This window comes from Bubalus kerabau, chromosome 11, assembly GCF_029407905.1.
Source record: "Bubalus kerabau isolate K-KA32 ecotype Philippines breed swamp buffalo chromosome 11, PCC_UOA_SB_1v2, whole genome shotgun sequence".
Taxonomy (NCBI): Eukaryota; Metazoa; Chordata; class Mammalia; order Artiodactyla; family Bovidae; genus Bubalus; species Bubalus kerabau.
In genome coordinates, this window is record NC_073634.1 from 10058514 (window position 1) to 10067230 (window position 8717).

An 8717-nucleotide genomic window follows, 5' to 3' on the forward strand; every position below is an offset into this window, starting at 1 on the left:
GCAACAGAAGATGACCTGGTTGGATGGCATCACCAACTCAATGGACATGAGTTTAAGCAAGCTCTAGGAGATAATGAAGGACAGGGAATCCTGGCGTGCTGTAGTCCATGGTCTTACAAAGACTCAGAGATGACTGAGCGAATGAAAAACAGCAACTCCTGGCATCATACTTTTAGGAGGTGGGGCCTTTGAGAGGTGACTGGGTCCCGAGGGAGGAGCCTTAGTGGATAGAATCAGTGCTCTTAAAAAAGAGACTCCAGACAGCTCCCTTGCCCCTTCTGCCACGTGAGAATATAAGAAATCTGCCACCTGGAAAGGGGACCCCCCCACCTGGCCATGCTGGCACCCTGGTCTCAGGCTCCCAGCCTCTGGAACACTGAGAAATAAATTTCTGTTGCTTATAAGCCTCTCAGTCTATAGTATTTTGTCACGGCAGCCAAGCAGACTAGAGTATGGCCCTGATGAAGCATCATAGAGGCTGGTGGGGGTCGGCCTGTGGGCAGTCCTTAACATGTGCATTTTCACTAGTTTGGGGGCATCCTTTGATATTTTATCTCAGCAACTGAACACATCTCTAAGCTGCTAAAGATTACAAATTGTAAATCTCAAGTGAAATATTTGCCATTGTGAATACCCAAGAATTCTCAAATCATTCTCTATTTCAGCACCTTCATTTTTAATTTCCACTCAAATTTTAATGAAATCGTAGGAAAGCAATAAAGTGAAAAGACAAATAATTCAGTTAGACTGGCTTTGCCACTGAAATGTAGGTTGGCCGGTAAAGAGCTGAGAATGTTCATTTGTTAGCTGACAAGGCATGCGTGCGGGTGTATGTAGTCACTCAGTCGTGTCGACTCTGCGATCCCATGGACTGTAGCCTCCAGGCTCCTTGGTCCATGGGATTTCCCTGGTAAGAATAAAGCAGGTTCCCATTTCCTACTCCAGGGGTTCTCCCTGACTCAGGGATTGAACCCTGCATTGCAGATGGATTCTTTAACACTGAGCCACCAGAGAAGCAACTCAGCTGACAAGGGCTCATGCTCAATGTGCATAAAACAGAAGGTTTAAGTGTCAAGAAAATGGACAAAAAGGCAGGATGTAGGAGAGCTGAAGGCCACCACTGCTTCATTCACTCAATTCAGCAGCTGGACTTGGTGAGGTGAAAGGAGCTGTGTCCCCTGTCCTTGGGGGCAGGTCCCATGTCACCTGGGCGAACCTCAGGGGACAGAAGCTGGCCTGGAGGTAGGGGTGATGTTAACACAAGTTCATGTGCCTGGTGCACAGCGAGGTCAAACAAACTGAAACATCGGAGGCAGGGCCAGAGGAAGGTTTATTTCAGGGCCATGCAAGGAGAATGGGTGGCTCGTGCCCCAGGAAGCCCTGAACTCCCTGAGGGTTTCAACAAAACCCTTTTAAAAGCCTGATGAGAGAGGAGGGTCACAGATCTGTGATCAGCTCGAGCATGATTCTGATTGGCTGATGAAGAGGCAGCAGGTGATGTCATACGGACAAGCATCACCAGTCCCAGGGCAGGGGGCCCAGGGTTCAATCCCTGGTCAGGGAACTGGATTCCATGTGCCACTGCAACTTAAAACCTGGAGCAGAAAAATAAATATTTAAAAACAAAACATAATCAGTCCTTAGGCTCCAAGAGGCCTGGGGCTGTGTGCTCATGAATGTCAAGTAGTTAACATTTTCATTTGCTGAAAAGGGAGGCTTTTTATTTGATCTACCAAAAAACCTCAGGAAATGTGCACCGAATACTGTCATCCAGGTGCTTCAGCGAGGAGGTCAAGCAGAGGACGCAGGGGAAGGCCCCACGGGTCCTGCTCCCTTGCAGTGAGAGGTGAAGAGGTCAGTCAAGGTGACATGCAGGTGCTACGCTCCTCTAGCTTCTGGTTCATTCCTGTAATGACTGAGTCGCCCACAAAACCCACTTCCTTTGGTTTCTCCCCTCGAACACCATGCATCTGTCCCTGAGAAAGGGCAGCCTCAAGGCTGAGTCACGTCAAACAAAGGGTCCAGAGAGGGCTGGTCTTTCCCCAAAAGACTGAGATGCAGATACACATGTGAAACTGCCTGGCACGCTCCGAGGTCCGATGAGGAGCTGTCTGACCAACAGGGAGTGGGTGGCGGGCCCGGTTCCTCAGTGCCTCCTGGCACCCCTCCATCCCCCTGGCCCCCACAGTGACTCAGAGGCTTCCTGCTGGCCCCAGGCAGCTGACCTTTCCACAGTGCCCCATCCCACTTCACAGTTATAAACTTTCCTTCCACACTCACTCCTGTGGTTGATTTATCCAGGGGTGTGTGTGTGTGTGTGTATGTGTGTGCAAAGTTCAGAGAGTGGAAAATTCCTCCCTGGTTTCCTTCTTAGAGACTTCTCTACAGAAGACGAGCCCACAACATCTGGAATAAATGATGGGGGTTGGGGAGCCCTCACAGGACATTGGGACGAAGCCCTGGAGGCCACACGTCTTGAATGGAATTCTCCTGGGGCCCTTGAGTGGCGGAGGATGGAAACTCTGTGCCTCTGTGCCTCTTCCCCTGCCAAGCCCAGGCAGCTCCTAAGGGACACTGGTGTTTTTTGCAGTCAAACTGAAACCTCATGCTCCTCTCCTTCCTCCTAGAGGAAGGTGGAAGCAGACCTTGAGCCCTGGCTCTTGCCCTCGTGAGTCACCTCTCCCCAGAGGCTCTTTCATTCTTCTTATTTTTTAAATCAAATCCACAAAATCGAGAAAGCCAGTACAGTTCCTGCCTGTGAGTTGTAAAGGGAAACACAGATTCCAAAACCTGCACGTTTGCCTATCTGTTTAGGTAGGTTTTTCAGGAATATGTCTGCTTTTCCCTAAATAATCTGTTGGTTCTGGTCTACCATTGACTCAAACTCTTGAAACAGAGCAGGACCTTATGGTCCTTCTCCCAGCAGGTCCTCTGCCTCCCCTCTGTCCGTGGAAAACTTTAGTCAAAGAGTAAGTTTAATCAGAGAAATGAGAAAAGCAGAAACAAAGGGAAACAGTCAGAGGAGACCGGATAATAATGATGTAGTCGTTAAGTGCAGTCAAGGGTCTTTAGTTTCTTGTCAAGGGCTGTAGATAATATTCTCAGCTGTATCCTGTGAGCTGTCTTATAGATACTAAAACAGCAGATGGGAGAAGTTAACTACATGATGGAAAGATTGTACAGAGGACATAAGCTGCCACAAATCCAAGAACTGGCCTCAGACAAATGGGAACAAACAAACCCCGGACTGAAGATTAACTGTATCTAAAACAATCAAGACGACACTGGTCAGGCCACCAGTGACAATCTGAAGCTGACTCTGCTGTTCTGCATGTAGCCCGCCCCTCCCCCAACCTATAAAAGTTCTGTGGGGGGAGTTGGCTTTTGGACAGATGTCTGCCCTTACCCCCAAGTTGCTGGCATCTGAATTAAAGCAAACTTTCCTTTCCACCAACCTAGCCTGTTTATTGACTTTTGGGCATCGAGCAGTCAGACCCACCCCACGCCTTTCAGGAACAGTCTGACAAAACACAAAAAATAGCTTTTTGCTACTTTGGCAGGATATAAACAAGCTGCTTTAATATGGCAAGTGGTTGTTTGGTTTTCCCACCTTTCTCAACTGCTTTGGGAGGGTTTACATTTTAAGCTGTCTTGATCAGAGGCTCTCTTATTAACAACAACTGCCACGCCCCACCTCTGATGCTCTGATCTGACTGTTCCTAGGAACACAGCAGATGTTGATCTGCAAGGACCTCAGCGACTTTCCTGAAGGAGAAGGAGAGCAGGAGAATGGAATCCACGGGGAGACGTCATCAGAGGCCTGGCCCTCAGGTGGTTTTCTTGTCTTTATCAGGAGGCTGCCCAGCCCCCGCCTCCCAGCCCCTGGGAAGCGGAGAAAGCGCATCTTTTCTGAATGCAGGTGCAGACTGCAGGTGTGCAATGCAGGGGCTATGGGGGACAGGGCTGCACTCACATCAGCTGAAACGGTGGCACTAAAATGTCTCACGGGGCGGCTCGTGCTGTGGTTTGCTCTGTCTCCTCTTCCCTGCCTGCCTCCAGTTTCCTGATGCAGGAGGGGCTAGGGGTGGGATTCCTAGATCCACCTGAGCTCTGCCACAGAGGAGAGCTGGATGGGGTGAGAGCCAGTGGTCCCGGTGGACTCAAAGCCTGTGCCTGAAGACTGTGTACCCCGACCCACCTCTGTCCACAATGAAATACTGTGTTGTTGTTGTTGTTCAGTCACTCAGTTGTGCCCGACTCTTTGCGACCTCATGGACTGCAGCATACCAGGCTTCCCTGTCCTTCACCATCTCCCAGAGCTTGCTCAAACTCATGACCATTGAGTTGGTGATACCATCCAACCATCTTATCCTCTGTCATCCCCTTCTCTACTTGCCCTCAATCTTTCCCAGCATCAGGGTCTTTTCCAGTGAGTTAGCTCTTTGCATCAGGCGGCCAAAGTACTGAAGCTTCAGCTTCAGCACCAGTCCTTCCAATGAATATTCAGGGTTGGTTTCCTTTAGGATTGACTGGTTTGATCTTGCTGTCCAAGGTACTCTCAAGAGTCTTCTCCAGCATTACAGTTCTAAAGCATCAATTCTTCGGTGCTCAGCCTTCTTTATGATCTAACTCTCACATCCATACATGACTACTGGAAACACCATAGCTTTGACTACACGGACCTTTGTTGGCAAAGTCACATCTCTGCTTTCTAATACGTTGTCAAGGTTTATTATAGCTTTTCTTCCAAGGAGCAAGTGACTTTTAATTTCATGGCTGCAGTCACCATCCGCAAGGCTTTTCTGGTGGCTCATACAGTAAAGAATTTGCCTGCCAATGCAGGAGGTGCAAGTTTGATCCCTGGGTCAGGGCATGGCAACCCACTGCAGTATTCTTGCCTGGGCAAGCCTATGGACAGAGGAGCCTGGCAAGGCTACAGTTCATGGGGCCACAAAGAGTCAGACACGACTGTGCAGCTAACATTTTCACTTTTCAGCCACTGTCCGCAGTGATTCTGGGGACTAAAAAAGTAAAATCTGTCCGTTTCCACCTTTTCCCCCCATTTGCCATGAAGTTATGGGACTGGATGCCATGATCTTCATTTTTTGAATGTTGAGTTTTAAGCCAGCTTTTTCACTCTCCCCTTTCACCCCCATCAACGACGACGACGACGACGTCACTTCAGTTGTGTCCGACTCTGGGTGACCCCATAGACGGCAGCCCACCAGGCTCCCCCATCCCTGGGATTCTCCAGGCAAGAACACTGGAGTGGGTTGCCATTTCCTTCTCCAATGCATGAAAGTGAAAAGTGAAAGTGAAGTCGCTCAGTCGTGTCCAACTCTTAGAGACCCCATGGACTGCAGCCCACCAGGCTCCTCCGTCCATGGGATTTTCCAGGCAAGAGTACTGGAGTGGGGTGCCATTGCCTTCTCCGACCCCCATCAACAGGCTGTATCAAGTGGTGAGTCTGGCTCCTCTTGGGTTGCATAACTTTTGGGTCAAAGGGCTTTGTTTGTTGTTCTGTGCCCGCAGGGCAGCAGAAGTCTTCCCTACAGCCAAGTCTTGAGCCAACAGAACTTCCTGCCTGTGTAACAGGATGACATCAAGAGGGAAAGAAAGTAGCCCCGTGGGTGAAGGATCTTGTGAAAGAGAAAAGCATTTCCTTTCTTGAGACAGGGGAAACCGAGGTTAACGCCCCATCTTGGAGCCATCAAAGATCTCCCCGCGGCGCTGCAGCGCCCTCTGCTGGCGAATTCGAGTTAATGCGCCCCTTGCATGGGAGCCTGTGGAATCCCGGACTGAGAACGCAGCATCCTTACCCTCGCAGGTGCCCGTGCAGCCTGTCGGGGTCTCCACCTTAAGGCCATCTTGTCTCCTCCTTCTTAGGCTGTGGGAAAGGTTGAGAGAGGGCCATTTTCTAAGCCTGTCACTGAGTTTCTAACCCTTGGGCTTCCAAGCCTGCAGCCATCTGTCCACGAGTTGTGATGGGGACCACAGGAGGCTGTGCTTTTATGCCCACAAGGCAGGGGTCTGAGGTGGTGGTTCCTGAAAGATTGCCCCGCCACCATACTGCCTGGATTCCAGCCACACTCCACCACGTACTAATTGAGTTCATTTGCTAAATCTGTGACTTCTTAGTCCCTCAAAGCAAGTCACATATTCTCTGTTTTAGTTTCTTCCTCTATAAAAAAAGTATGAATATTGCAGGACAACCAGCCAGTAAAGTACTTCGTGGTGCCTAGTGAGACCCCAGTGAACACTGGCTTTTATTATTCTTATATTGTTACAAGAATTCATGGGCTTCCTTGGTAGCTCAGCTGATAAAGAATCCATCTGCCAATGCATAAGGTGCAGGTTCCATCTCTGGGTCAGAAAGATCCCCTGCAGAGGGCATGGCAACCCACTCCAGTATTCTTGCCTGGGAAATCTCATGGACAGAGGAGCATGGTGGGCTACAGTCCATAGGGTCACAAGAGAGTCGGACATGACTCAGTGACTAAACAACACCAATAATAATTCATATTATTTTCACTGTAATGTCATTTTTACTATAGCTATTATTTTGCAGTTATTAATTTTGTTGCCACACTAATGATAACAGCGAAAAGTAACATTTCAGACATTCACTCACAACATTTCAGACATTTTTCTACATGCTTTGTACATAATGGTTCCTCATCAGCTCTGCGAGGTGGCACCCTAAGGATTTCCACTTTGCAAGTGAAGAAGGAGGCTTGGTCTGGTGTTAGAGGGGCTTGGGAAGCAGAGAACCTGAGTTCAAGGTGGCTAGTCTCTCTGTTCCATTAGCCCAGTGAACCGTCTCTAGAATCCTGGTGACGGTAATACTTTCTTGATAGGGAGTGGTACATATTAAGTGCAATATGTGGACAGGACTGGAAGTCCTACACACAACTGCTAATCAGTATTACTGTGAATATAGATTACCCAAGACTACTGTATATAACTGAGTTCAGAGTAGTTCCACCTTATGAAAAACCTGATTTTACATATATAAAAAATAAGCTCATGAATTCAGTGAGTGATTATATTGGGTTGGCTAAGATGTTTGTTCGACGTTTCCCATAACATCTTACAGAAAAAACATGAGTGAGCTTTTGACCAACCCAATATTTTTGCTTGTTTAGTGAAAATAGATTATGGGGCTCATTTAGTGAGTTATTCTCAAAGTTTATGTGAGCCAAATAAAAAACATAAAAACACAAAACACTGAAAAAATATACATATATATTATATTGGATCCAAACAAAGGAAAGGAAGGATATATTTTCCCACATAATTGTAAGTAAAATAGAAAAGCATAGAATAAACTAAAAAAAATGTGAGCAAGCATAAGAAAGATAAGGGTTGCTATTCTTAATACCCACTAGAAAAAGGGCCAGAAGATATGAATAGGAAATTCATAAAATAAGGGCCGGTGCCTACAAATGCCTAGTAGAAGAGAAAGTGGAGAATATGGCAAGTCACCCATCGCTACTAGTTTAGGATGCTTGCAATGTGCCAGACTCCTATACTAACCTCTTTCATATAATCTCTCATTTACCACTGTCAGTGACCTTATATTTTCTCCACATTAAAAATGAAGAAGTTAAGGATATAAGAGGTCACCCAGGAGTAAGCAGTTGCAAGAAATGGCCCCAGGGAAATGCATCACTAAGTGTTTAATGATACTGTAGCTTTGCCCTTCAACATCTTGATGTGATAATAATAGCATTGTTACATGTATAATATCATATAAAAATGAATCACCAGTCCAGGTTTGATGCAGGATACAGGATGCTTGGGGCTGGTGCACTGGGATGACCCAGAGGGATGGTATGGGGAGGGAGGTAGGAGGGAGGTTCAGGATGGGGAGCATGTGTACACCCATGGTGGATTCATGTTGATGTATGGCAAAACCAATACAATATTGTAAAGTAATTAGCCTCCAATTAAAATAAATAAATTTAAATTAAAAAAAAATAGCATTGTTATGTTTCCAAAAGAGTCCTTGTGTTTTGGATGGGATGTAATGTAGCATTTATGGATGACATACTAGGATGTCAGAGATTAGCCTCAAAATAATTCAGCATAGAGAGGGATACTTGGGGTCTTGAAGGGCCAGGTTACACACTTCTTGGGGCGGGGGTGCAGCTGTGTAATCCCCAGGCCCGTCTCCCTGGTGCGTGCACCTGTGAGCCTGTGTGCGTGCTGATGCTGGTGGCCCTGGGGGGTGCGGTCTCCAGCAGTACCTTGACTTGGTGGCGGGGCCACTCCTGCAGGTCTGGGCTCTCTTGCTGCCCCATCCAGCTGCATCCTAAAACCTTGACAACCAATAGTATAGAGATGAGGAGAAGTACAGGGCTCCAAACAAATGAAGGAGAGAGGCAGCCAGGCATCTAGTGTGCCTGCTACCCACCCCGGTAGAGTGAGTTACTTATACAACAGCTCCTTTCCCTCCCCGCCCCAGGTGAAAGAGGCCGATGTCTTTGGTTTTAAGAGAAGAGGACCAAGGTGAGTCAGATGGGCTGCTGTGGAGAGCTGCTCCCCTGTGAGGAGTGTGATCCCCTAAAATTAAGAGGAGGCTTGTGATTGAAGGATGTCCCTGCTCTGCTCTGATGTCACTCGCTCTGAGTTAATTTCGCATAGCACAGGTGACAGGCACAGATATTCCTGAGAAGAGACGCTTGGGGAGGCTATAGGTCTTGTGAGTAGGTATT